Source organism: Amphiura filiformis, chromosome 11, assembly GCF_039555335.1.
Source record: "Amphiura filiformis chromosome 11, Afil_fr2py, whole genome shotgun sequence".
Taxonomy (NCBI): Eukaryota; Metazoa; Echinodermata; class Ophiuroidea; order Amphilepidida; family Amphiuridae; genus Amphiura; species Amphiura filiformis.
The window spans coordinates 11,754,799-11,767,982 of NC_092638.1; the positions used below are offsets into that span (position 1 = coordinate 11,754,799).

At 35.4% G+C, this 13,184-nt stretch overlaps 2 protein-coding genes across 3 annotated transcripts in view; one reads left to right on the plus strand and one right to left on the minus strand.

The window, feature by feature from the left end:
* LOC140164352 (WD repeat-containing protein WRAP73-like) overlaps positions 1 to 10,040 on the minus strand; it is a 36,887-nt gene extending 26,847 nt beyond the window's left edge. The window contains exons 1-2 of the mRNA XM_072187624.1: positions 9,557 to 10,040; positions 8,637 to 8,816 (exon numbers count right to left, since the gene is read on the minus strand). The gene's annotated coding sequence lies outside the window, so the exon portion shown is untranslated. The remainder of the gene's footprint in view (positions 1 to 8,636; positions 8,817 to 9,556) is intronic.
* LOC140164357 (monocarboxylate transporter 12-like) overlaps positions 1 to 13,184 on the plus strand; it is a 272,528-nt gene that overhangs the window by 89,183 nt on the left and 170,161 nt on the right. The gene's annotated exons all lie outside the window — the stretch shown is intronic.

A 13,184-nucleotide genomic window follows, 5' to 3' on the forward strand; every position in this document is an offset into this window, starting at 1 on the left:
TTTAATTTTTGGCCCCCACACATGTGTGGTTGCCTGGTTGGTTGTTTGTTTGTTTCTTTCTTTGTTTGGCTGTCTGGGCGGAAGCAAATTCATTAATCCACTGTACAGCTCCAACACAATAACTACAAACTTGGTACCGGTATGGTGATAGAATAATGGTGGCTTGATGTGCTGTGTAGTTTTGTGTTATGTTATTTGCATATTTATGAATATTAATGAGCTTATTTACAAATTTTGCCTACATTTTCATTAATCCACTTTGCAGCATTATAAACACAATAACCAATCACCTTCAAACTTGGTTTGGTTGGATATGGTGGCCTGATGTGCTGTATAATTTTGTGAAATGCCGCAAGTATGTACAGATGTGAAATGCCATATGGTGCAAAACAAGAAGCAAATCATGGCCCTCCTAGGAGTTCAAAGGCAAATGAGTTGTTCATTATTGAGGGGACAGTAGAAGGGAAAAGGGTTGGAATATACCGTGATTCAGGCTGTGAACATACAGCGGTAGATGCAAAATTTGTACCTCAAGAAAACTATTTGCAAGGTCAATACACTTTATTGAAAGGCATAAATGGTGTCGTCACTGCACCGTTAGCTGAAGTAAACATAGATTGTCAAGTAATTTCAGGTAAAGTCAGAGTAGCTGTACTTGAGGGAATTACACACGATGTTTTGCTAGGACAAGACATTGATACATGGTCAGATTGGCTTAATGCAAAACCTATGCTGGTAATGACAAGAGCACAAAAAGCCCGAGAAATTGATAATTTGGTACAAGGTGAGGGAAATTTGCAAAGTTATGAGAACAACTCTGAAGTTCAAGGTGTAAACAGAACATGTAGGCCTACTTCACAAATGACAACACAACAGTCAGATCAACACGTTAATGATAAACCAACTCAGGTTAATTCAAATGACCATGTACAATCACAGGTAGATGAGCAAGCAAATGTACAGGGTACCAAGAAGCAGGATAAAACTGACAACCTGTTAGTGTTACAAAGTGATGTGCAAGCACTAAAAAAAATGCAAAATGAGGATGATACACTTCAAGGTGTACGTGACAATGTGGTGCCAAAATCGGATATCAACAATCACAATGTTTGTTTTTATAAACAGGCAGATATACTGATGAGAAAGTGGGTCCCAAGCAGAAAACAAAAGAGACAGGTAGATGAGCAAATTATTGTACCTAAGCAATATAGGCAGCAACTAATTGAAATTGCACATGATAAGGCAGGGCACATGGGTATAAGGAAAACTACAGACAGAATTACTGCCCATTTCTTTTGGCCAGGTATATTTGCTGAAGTCAGAAAATACTGTCAAAACTGTTCAGAATGTCAGTACAAGTCAATGGTGAAAAACAGACAATTTCTTCAGCCAATGCCAATAATTGACACTCCTTCAAAAGGGTGGGAATTGACATTGTAGGCCCATTGCCAGTCACTGAAAAGGGGAACAGGTGTATGTTAACAGTATGTGATTATGCCACGAGATACCCAGAAGCCATCCCCTTACCAGATCAGAAGGCTAGCACGGTAGCAAATGCTTTAATCACTGTATTTTCTAGAGTAGGCCTACCATCAGAGATCATTCATGATCAAGGCACAAATTTCATGTCCCACGTAGTCAAAGATATGTGCTCAAGATTAGGAATTCAACAAATTCCTACTACACCATATCATCAACAAATGAATGGTATGACTGAAAGGTTCCACGAGACACTAAAGCTCATGATTAAGTCACTAACTGAAGAACAGAAAGTAAATTGGGATGATCAAATACCCTGTTTCTGTTTTCATACAGAGAGGTGCCATGTGAAGCAACTGGATATTCTCCATTTCACTTACTCTATGGTAGGGAAATTAGGGGACCACTAAGTCTTATTAAGGAGGGATGGCTTGAACAAACCAAAGAACCTCAAAATGTGGCAGAACACCTCCTAGAAATGTCAGCAAATTTAACTAAATGGATGGCAAGTGCCAGGGCAAACAAAGAAATCAGTCAGAAGAAAATGAAATATTATTATGACAAACATGCACAAGACAGGACATATCAGGTAGGGGAGGAAGTATTGGTGTTCTTGCCAGAAGGAGCAGGAAAATTGGATTCAAAATGGCAGGGCCCTACAAAATAAGTAAGAAAATTGGGGATGCCAATTATGAAATAATAATGCCTGACAAAAGAAAATCCAAACGAGTCTTACATGCAAACCTCTGCAAAAAATGGTATAGCAGGGAGCATACAGACTATATCTACAACTGTTACTGTGTAACTGGAGTAGTACAAGAAAGCGGTGTGGGAACGTTGAGTGAAGAAGAAGACAATGAGCTAGAAACACAATTTCTAGAAGACAACATTGGTCCTACATACACACAAACACAAACATGGAAAGACACAACTATCTGTGAATCTGTATCACAAATACAGAAAAAGGAAATGTCCACTGTTTTAAAAGCTCATAGTAAAGCGTTTTCTGATGTACCAGGTAGAACCAATGTGATCAGTCACATAGTGAAGACAACAAGTGAAGTACCAATTAGACAACGTGCCTATAGGACACCACATGCACTCAAACAAAAGGTGAAAGAGGAACTGGATAGTATGTTGAGGTTGGGTGTAATCGAACCCACCACCAGTGCTTATGCCTCACCTATTGTTGTAGTTGCAAAGCCAAATGGAGACATAAGGTTATGTACAGATTATCGTGCCTTAAACAAAATTACAGAATTTGACCCATATTGCATCCCTAGAATTGACCAAATACTTGATGAAGTTGCAAAAGGAAAGTATATTTCAACACTTGACCTAACAAAGGGTTTTTATCAAGTTCCCTTAGATGAACAGGCAAAGGCTAAATCGGCATTTGTAACACCATTTGGTCAATTTCAGTATAATGTTATGCCATTTGGGATGCAAAATAGTAGTGCAACTTTTCAGAAATTAGTGGACACGGTACTACAAGACTGTTCTGAATTTTGTAAACAATACATAGATGATATCTGTATATATTCAAACACTTGGGAAGAACACCTAGAACACTTAGATGTGGTGCTAGGAAAAATTCAGAATGCAGGTTTAACAATCAAGCCAGCTAAGTCAAAGATAGCTTTTCAACAAGTCACATATCTAGGTCATAAAGTGGGAAATGAGCAAATTGAACCCACTGTAGACAAACTAGAGTCTGTTGAAAAGTTCCCAACTCCCATTAAAAAGAAAAAATGTAAGGGCATTTCTGGGACTAACTGGATATTACAGGAAATTTGTTCGAAGTATGCTGAGATTGCAAAACCACTCATTGATCTTATTAAAAAGAATGTTCCCAATACAGTAGCTTGGAAACCAGACTGCAAAGAAGCATTTATCAAGTTGAAATCAAACCTAACTAGTAAACCAATTCTACGTACACCAGATTTCACGAAGCCATTTATGGTGCAAACAGATGCATCAAAATTTGGAATTGGGTGTGTTTTAAGTCAGATGCATGATAACAGAGATCACCCAATAGTATACTTAAGCAGGAAACTTAAGCCAAATGAAGTCAACTATTCAGTCCCTGAGAAGGAATGTTTAGCGATTGTGTGGTCAATCAACAAACTCAGGTACTATTTATTTGGACAAAAGTTTACAGTTATTACTGACCATCAGGCATTAAAATGGCTTGAAAACACACGAACCACTCACAATAGATTAATGAGATGGTCTTTAATCCTACAGCAGTTCACTTTCAGCATAGAGTATAGAAAAGGTGTAGCCAATGCAAATGCAGATGGCTTAAGCAGGAGATAAACAGTTAAATAACTGTTCAGATGTATGCTAAAAATGTGCAATTCAAACAGCATAAAACCAGTATAATTGTATAAGGGTCCGTATACATTGTATAAGGCATATTTTAATAATTAGCGTTAAAATGCATCTGTGAAATTTGTGTAAATGTACATATGTTAAAAGAACTTTTGGAGTCATGAAATGAAGATACAATCACAACATAAAATATGTTGTATGTATATATGTTAAACGAATTTAATTTTATGATAATTATTGTGTCATGCGAACCAAAAGTCTTATCATTGATAAAAGTACTATAGGTTGGTCATGTTTAATACAACCTAAGTATTTTATTTTAATAGCAAGTGGTAGAGAAAAGAGTTACCATAATGAGGAACAATACAGTTTTCCTCAGTATTGTACAAAATGTCAGAAAAAGCTCTGGCTTATTATAATTTCAGCATGTTTATGCATGCACAAGTTGAAGAAGTTGAAAAATGATGCATACAGTTCAATCTTTTATCAATTTGGAAAAAGTCATATTGGCAATTTCAGTTAAATATAATTTTGCTGGAAATTTCTGTAAAAATTTTGATAAGTTGTGTGCACGATCAAGAAGACAAAACTGCACTGCTCACTAAAATTTTCAGATGATTGACACAATCATATAGGAGTTCGGGAGTGTCATGATATTAATAGGATTTCATGGTGTAACGCAATGGCGCTTGTCTTGAGGGAGCGACGCGTGAGATTTTGCGTTTGAGGAAGAGCTGCGCGAGGGAAAATGAGGAAAAAGAATAAGTGGAAGGAATTGGAAAAAAAGGAGGAGAGAGGAATAAAAAGGACTCTAACTAGTCTAAGAATTATGGTAAAACTTCGCCTGATGGTGTGATTTCATAGTTTTATTAAGAAGATAAGCCGGCAGTGCTAGTGAACGTAACACATGTTATTTGCATATTTATGAATATTAATGAGCTTATTTGCATATTGCATATTATTTTTTATTTACAAACCTTTGTTATTTACACACTTTTGTGTGTGTGTGTGTATGGGCACCTTAATTACGAACTGCATAATTCTAGTTTGTCATGGGGCAGGCTGCCCCCTTCCCCTCCAGTACTGCTGCTAGAAAGCTGTTACCAATATCATGGTCACATATAAATGCATATTCATGTAGTTGGGAGATCCTCTATTGCTGCCAAGTGGTAGATTTTGCATTACCTTTGCTGGTACAGGGGAAGTGGGCTATGGTAACTCAGTACTACATCGGTAACTCGTGCTACTGGTAACTCGTGCTACAGTTTTAAATGGGTCATTATTATGTGATGGATAGTGTTTTGTATATTAATTTCTTATTTTTACTCAAGGCACTACAAGCAGAAGGAAAATAATAAGTGGCATCAATTAAATTGCCAACATTTTGAAAATATATAAAAAATGCATCTTTCGGTAACTCGTATACGCCATATTTAGTGCTATGAAAACGCAATGAAAGAAAAAAAAAAGTTACCAATACCATGGTCACATATAAATGCATATTCATGTAGTTGGGAGATCCTCTATTGCTGCCAAGTGGTAGATTTTGCATTACCTTTGCTGGTACAGGGGTGAGTGGGCTATGGTAACTCGTGCTACATCGGTAACTCGTGCTACTGGTAACTCGTGCTACAGTTTTTAATGGGTCATTATTATGTGATGGATAGTGTTTTGTATATTAATTTCTTATTTTACTCAAGGCACTACTAGTAGAAGGAAAATAATAAGTGGCATCAATTACATTGCCAACATTTTGAAAATACATAAAAAATGCATCTTTTCGGTAACTCGTGCTACGCCATATTTAGTGCTATGAAAACGCAATGAAAGAAAAAAAAATTAGTGGGGGATTATTTAAAATGTGTTGGATGTTTCTTGAAGACCATATTTCAGAGATATAAAATGTATCAAATTTAAAAGAAAAGTGCCCATGTTTAATCAAATAGGCCCACTTAGAAAATATCTAAGTTGAACAGGAGTTTTTCACTTAAAATACACTCTCCAAAGAAACTTTTTAAAAAACCCAAAATGTTAGAAAATGCCGAAAAAAGTTTATAACTTGAACCTTACATCTGTTTGGAATAATATAAAAGTTAAAAGAAATATATATTGGCAATTTCATTTTTTTGAGTCATGTCCACTTTTGCTTGGAATTGCCCATATATATGTATAATGTACATGTATATATATATGTATAATATGATTTGCCAAGAGCCCTCTGGATGTTAAAGCGTAAATGCAATTCTGAGAATAGAGTAATGTATTTCAACAATTACACAGCACTGAATTGGGAGTGACAAAAGTCAATTTATTGAATAAATAATTATATTTTTCTGAAATACTTTCATGCTTAGGTACATTACCTTGAGACAGAGCCCAAACGAGCCCATATATTGTGATGTTTCTTATTTGTACAACAGATACCAATAATAGCATGATAAATGAAGATACTCGAGTTACATTTACTAGAATTAGGTAACTTGGATGATTACATCTTGTTCAGTCTTTAAAAATTATACATTGTAGATGTCTTCATCAGGGCATGATGAGAAAGGCGCTATAAGTGCCAATAGCCATAAAAGTATTATACTATATGTGACCAGCTCCAACAAACCCCGGAACAAGTCGCCAGGCATGTTTTTTAGTTATCATACCTTTAAAGATGACATTCCCATAAAAAAATCAAATTTTGGTATTCTTAATTTCATGGTATTTGACCTTAGGCCTGAGTGGACTTTCAAATCCTTGAAAGTACTTATTAAAAAGAATTTTGAGGTCTGCTTGTTTCTGTAGACAAGGGGCAGTCTTCAGTGAACGGCTCTTTTTCAGAGCCACCAAAACCGTTTATATTAGCAGATAGGCAATATCTGCTTGTTCTCTGTTGACAAGGGGCAATCTTCAGTGAACGGCTCTTTTCAGAGCCATCAGTAGGCAAGGGGCGGTCTACATGTCTCATTCTTAGGTACTTTGTCCTGAAGAAGTCAGAGCTACTCCTGACGAAAGCTTGACAGTTCTAAACTTGTCCGACGGCGAACCCGCTAAAACCCACTAATTGTTATGAATTCCCGTCGTAAAAGCCTATCCCACAAAAAGAATTTTATTTAATCAATAATTGACAGTTGAACTATGATAATCCCTATTCAATCCTGTGTAAGGCAGGAAATTAATTAGCACATTACTCAGACTAGCAATTTTGCACAAATATCAAGGTATAATTTACAAAAATATCCATATCTTGAAAAGTATTGATGCTATGTTTATAATTTTGGTATCATTTTGAAGCTTATTGTCCAGTGCTTACATTTTTATTCAAATCATGAAATGTCAAAAATGCGACTTGTTCCTGGTTTTGTAGGAACGGGTCACATATATTAACAGCACCTTTTAACATGCTATACTGACAATTTTCACCTCAAGGCATTAATTGATAATTACATAAAAACAAATTGCGCTATATGAAATGAAATATTTGATATTGCATAATTACGCTTACTGACACTTACCATTTTAAAAATTGCATAATAGCAAAGTAGAATTCATAACTGAGCTAGCTAATTTCAAAATGTTAAGGTCTAATGTTGATAAAGCCAAGTAAACAAAATAACATGTATATAGTCCGGACTTTTCAAAAATCGGTGAGGGAGGCGCTTATTATTTGTTATTATGTTATTTTTTTACCATTCACTTCTGTGTAAAATTGCATTTGAAAAGTCTTTGTCAACGCATCATAAAAACGGAGAGGCCCCTAATATTTTTGTTATTTCCCCAAAGCCCTACCCCAAGCTTGAAGAGAGTTTTTGCAATGCGTTTATAAATGATAACCAAGAACTTCCTAATGTCTTTTCATTACAACAATTTTAGAAACAAAGTAAGGGAGCAAAGAGGAAAAATAACAAAAATATTTGAAAATCTCCAAAAATCGGTGAGGGCAGGGACGAAATACATGTTATTTATTTTACTTGGTAAAATTCCAAAATAGAAAAGGTGCATGTCATAATTGCACTAATTTCAAAAAATATAATGGCAGATGATTGATAATTGCTGCAACAGTTCCGTTTTTCAATGATATTATGGCCACATTTATCAGTTCCAGTGCCTTCATGGGCATGGTAGACCGACAACCAAGGTTGGGATGCCTGTAGACTTGCATCAATCAAACTCAGTGATAAATACAATTTGTCCAGTCTTTAAAGGGATTTGCATTGATTTTACGACAACATGAACAAATTTGGACATTTATTAGAATAGCTAATATAAATAAAAGATAAGTCTATAAAATTACATTAAAGTACTTTTTTGCAGGATAAATCGACAGAATAGTAAAAATAAAAAGAAAGTAGTAGAAAGACTCACGAAAATTGTAATTTATTTACAGTGCACCACCAATCGACAAGGAAAACTTTTTACATGACCACGGAGGGAATGTTTCTGGTCAAAATTATACAGGTCATGAGATCCAACGGTGCGCTTTAAAAATATTGGAACTTTGATAATGTGAAAGCTTCTTCAATCTCAAGTTGTAATATCTATAATGAAGTAGTGATATTACAGTTCATTTAAAATGCCTTTTTTGTCTTTAATACACAGCTTTCGGCTTGACCACTAGCAGGCCACGTTAGTACATAAAGGGGGCATACTATACTACTGAATTTTGATAATTTGATTTTTCAATTGAGCAAATTGCTGAATGGGTTTTGAGGGTGGGTTTGTAGTGTCCGTAGTTTACATCATCAACTTGGTGATATCATTTTATGCATTATTTTGCGTAAAGACCAGACACTCTTGAACTGTAAACCATTTGTGATGTACATGTGAAGACATACCTCAGTTAACTTGGTGATCACATCTTTTGCAGTCTGCTGTGTGAAATATGGACGTCCTATACCTGGTAAACAGTTGACAAGGTTTGTGATGTCTGTCCACTAGTTGTTGAAGGTCTGGTCACCAAGATGGAGACTGTTACTGTGTTTGAGGTGAGCAAGCGAGTTTCGGATTTGGGCTACCTGAAACGAAATAATTATCAGAAGGATATATTATTTATGTTCATGGCTTGTACTATCAGATTATCATAACTCAAGGTGCATCAAGGGAACACCTCAACTCTCTAACACATTTATAACTTCAACTACAAGCAGGGTTGTTTGATTTAAATCACGCCGATTTAAATCATTGATTTTGTTTAAATCACTGATTTAAATCAACTTTTTCATTTTTACCATTTTTGATAAATGTAAGTTAATTTCTTTGTTAAATTAACTGTTTTACTTCATTCCTGATGTTTCTACAACGTTTGGATACAATTAAAATACCTCTATGATGTCACTTTATTGCTAAAAATTCATCTTCAAGGTGCAGAATTCAACAGGTTTTTCCCCATATTTTGCCGAATTTTTTCTTTGAAATTTTCAGATGTAAAAACATGTTTTGGATTTTTGTAAATACCTGATAGTATTGCGTATATGTCTAGCATTCCACTGGTTGCTTTTGAATTTATTATCGGATATAGCAGTTCTTGGAATTTAAAAAATAAAAAATCGATTCAAATAAAAAAATCTGATTTAAATTTTAAAAATCTGATTTTTTTATATTTTTATTAAAAAATCAAAAAAATCATCAACCCTGACTACAAGATGGGAGCCCCAAATATGGACTCATGTCACACTTTAAAATAATATTTCTTGCACTACACAACACAGTAGTTTAAAAAAACAAACAAGTGGATATCAGTATCTTATTTACTTACCTTCTGAATATTATCAAATACCATCTGATCTCCAAGGTGAAACTCCTTGAATTTACCCATAATCATGAGCAGGGAGGCTGTATCAAAGTCACCGAGTGTTGAATACGTATTTCTCTGATTTGCAGGCATCCGTAAAATAAACAGTTTGATGGCTTCTAAGGGATCTTTGCTGAACAAAGTTGAGTTTGCATTCATCCACTGTAGAGAACCAACATTCCAAGGTGGGTACACCTGAGCCTCGATGGCTGTTGCCCATGTAATGCATTCTGGGCATGATTTGTTCTTCAGAGAAGGTCTCTTGAAAGGGGGACATTGGGCTGGGTTTGAACACGGTTGGGTGGTTACAGTTGTCTTTTGGTGCCATATGTCTACAGCATGTTGGAGACTAGGAATTGTGTGTGATAAGAGGGTATGTAGGGCTGCGTGGCACCTGATGAAATTATCTTGTGGAGACTTTGCCATTGTATCAAAACAAGTGTATCATCTGTAGATAAGATTAAGACAAAGAACAAAAATTATACCATAGAAAACTATTTCTCTCAATCATCTATAAAACTTTTTAAATTTTAAAGATGACATAAGATGTGAATAGTAGGCCGACTAATTGGTTTTGAGTAATTGCTGCATTATGTGCACAGCATCGATCCATATTCATTGGTATATAAGGTCATGTTTTTTATGTTGGGCACCAATTGTGTTGAATGTGTATTTTTCAAGCGAATCACATGCTTTTACAGGTTTGGTACTATAACTTCAAAAGTTGACATTAGAACCCAATTAAAGTATATATATTCTGAGAGCATATACTCAGATGATTTCAGAAACGATACAATAAGAGTCATTATACAGGGTGACCCATAAAATATACAGGGTGTAACAAGCAAAAATTAGGATTAAAATATTAATTCAGTTAGGGGTGTCACCCCCCGACGTAAAAATTTGACAAATGTTTAATATAGCTAACTTAATTGCCCACCCAGTCATATATGGAACTTATGACGGTCAAGTACTTCAATTATGTAAATGCAGGGTTGTCAAAAATCTATCTATATTTATATAAATTTCTTCAAAACACCCCTTATTTGGCACTGGAGATGCAAATTTTTATGATTGAGGTATGTAACTAGATGTAAAATAAGCTCAACAATCCAGTTTTGAAACTTAAAAGAGAATCTGACAAAGCGTTTTCGTAAAAATTGACTTTTTGGATCAAAATTGAGCGTGAGGGCGCTCTCTCAGATTTGTCATAAATCTTCTATGTTTTACTAGTTTTTATTTTACTTAAGTAAAGAGGATCACAACCTAGGTCTGCTTAAGAAATTTGAGCCTTTTATCATGTTTTGTTTGCCTGTAGCACCCTTTTGAATGTTCCCTACATTAAATCCCTATTCAAATGCATAGGTCAATGAACTTTATTAGTGTAGTAACAAGTAATTAGTAATTTTTAATTGTCTAATTAACAAATACTGAGGCAATGAATGCTAAATATGATATCATTTAGCCGAGACCAAGTACAGAAACAAGTAGAAATCCATCAATACTGTTTATTGAGACAATAGTGTATAAATCACCATTGTACTGCATTGTGATCCTCCACGACATGATCCTCCACCACATGAGCCACCCCTGACTAATTAGACTTAACAAGTTACAATAATTAGTACAAATGAAAATCATAAATTTTTGTTTCAGAAATTGAAAGGCCAATGTCTAAGGAACAAAATAGTACTAGACAAGCTCATAATAAATATCAAATAAATAAACTATATGCATGTAAACATGTCTTGATGAGTAAGAATGCAACAGAGCCACCCTTTATTGGTGCCCAGTATAAAAAACATGACCATAACCATGATAACGGAGGTGTCTTTAAAACAGTAAAGAAGTGCAATTAACAGTAAAAGTTATGATTATTGTGCTCTGGTGATATTATTAGTAAAAGGGATTTCAAACTTGGTGATTAGATTAAAATATTAATTCCTTCCATATTTAGCAGATAACCTGGTGGAAATCATGTGCTGGTGGGATTTTTAGCCGAAGATTGTGAGTCTATCGTGTACATTGCAAGAATTTCACAATTTTGACCCAATTTTGTGAGGGTGCACTCACATTATGGCGTCATAACAACATTAAGTTATTAACTGGATAGAGGAGACCCATTTATACATGTATAATCTAACAATATTTCCTTGGTAAAATACAGAGCTGCGTTTTTTTGTAAAATACATGTGTGTTGTGGTGTGGGTTGCGGCGAAGATCTTGGATTTTGCCACGAAGGAAAAAAATCAAGTGGTGTGCAGTCTGGCGATCGTGCAGGCCACTCCACAGCATTAGCCATCCCAACCACTCTGTTTGCTATCAGTAAAAAAAGAGAAAAACGGGTACTTTTATTCAAAAGGGCATATCTTCAAAAGTTGTGAGCCGATTGAAATAATTGTTTTGGTTTATTAAAGCTAACGATTCAAGGTTTCTTTACATACCAACATATTGATCAACTTTTCAGAAATAGGCAAAAAAGAGGGCGCAATGAGGGGCCTTTTTTTGGGACATCCTGTATATATATAATGCGCAATATAAAAATGATGATTCATCAAATTTTTGAACCCCCACTCTTCGGGTATGTGGGAGGGGGCCCACATGGGGGGGTACTAATGTGCATAAAGAATACATTGTAGGCCTATGATAAGAGTAATTGTAAAATTTGGTATCATACAGAGTGATGTCACTACAAATTGGGACTAAAATAGTAGGCCTATCCCAAGGGAAATACATACACACAGGCTCACCCTCCCCCACCCCCAAGGCCACCCCGACTGATGCCCACACAAAGCCAAAACTAAAAGGATACAGCTAAAAGGTTCATATCAAACCTTCCGTTTAGACTTAAACATGACTTGATATTAGAGTATAGGCCTATAGGCATCAGTCCAGCATCATCTCAAACGTCGTCATTCATTAATACACAATACTTCTTACCATGGCTCGAAAAAGTGGGGAATTTTGGAAGCTCATTCCCAGGAAATGTTGGTGTTTGGAGGGAAATTCTGGTATTTGGAGGGTTTGCATATAAAAATATGCCAAAGTGTGGGAAATTTAGCTTGCTTTCTGGGAAATTAACATTTTTTCGAGCCCTGCTTCTTACTAGGGTAATATTCATTGAGGAAAAAGAGATGAGTTTTTAACGCAAACCCCGACACAATCAGTATAACATGCTGGTCAGATAATGGACCAAAATTCATCAATTTGGGGCATGAAAATAATATAAAAGATTTGACCACATGCATGTCAAAAATGAGTACCATTATCTAGCCGAGTCATCCAGTCAGTGTTCTAAGGAATTTTCTTTTAAACTTGGAAATATATGAGTCCAGAAAGAGTCATCATCTATTGATTAAGTTCTGACTTTTTCTTAGTAAAATTGAAACGTTCCGCTTTTTACCGACTTCGAGGTTTAAAAATCGGAACAGCTCCGCCAAAATCGGAACGGTTGGCAACTTGGCAGGTATGCACGAATAAAATCTTTCCCGAGGTAAATGAAATATATAAGAAATACATGTTTTTAATTTTTTTTGTTCCACTTGCTCAAAATTTCCCGCGAGCAGTACACATTTCCCGGGAATGAGATTAC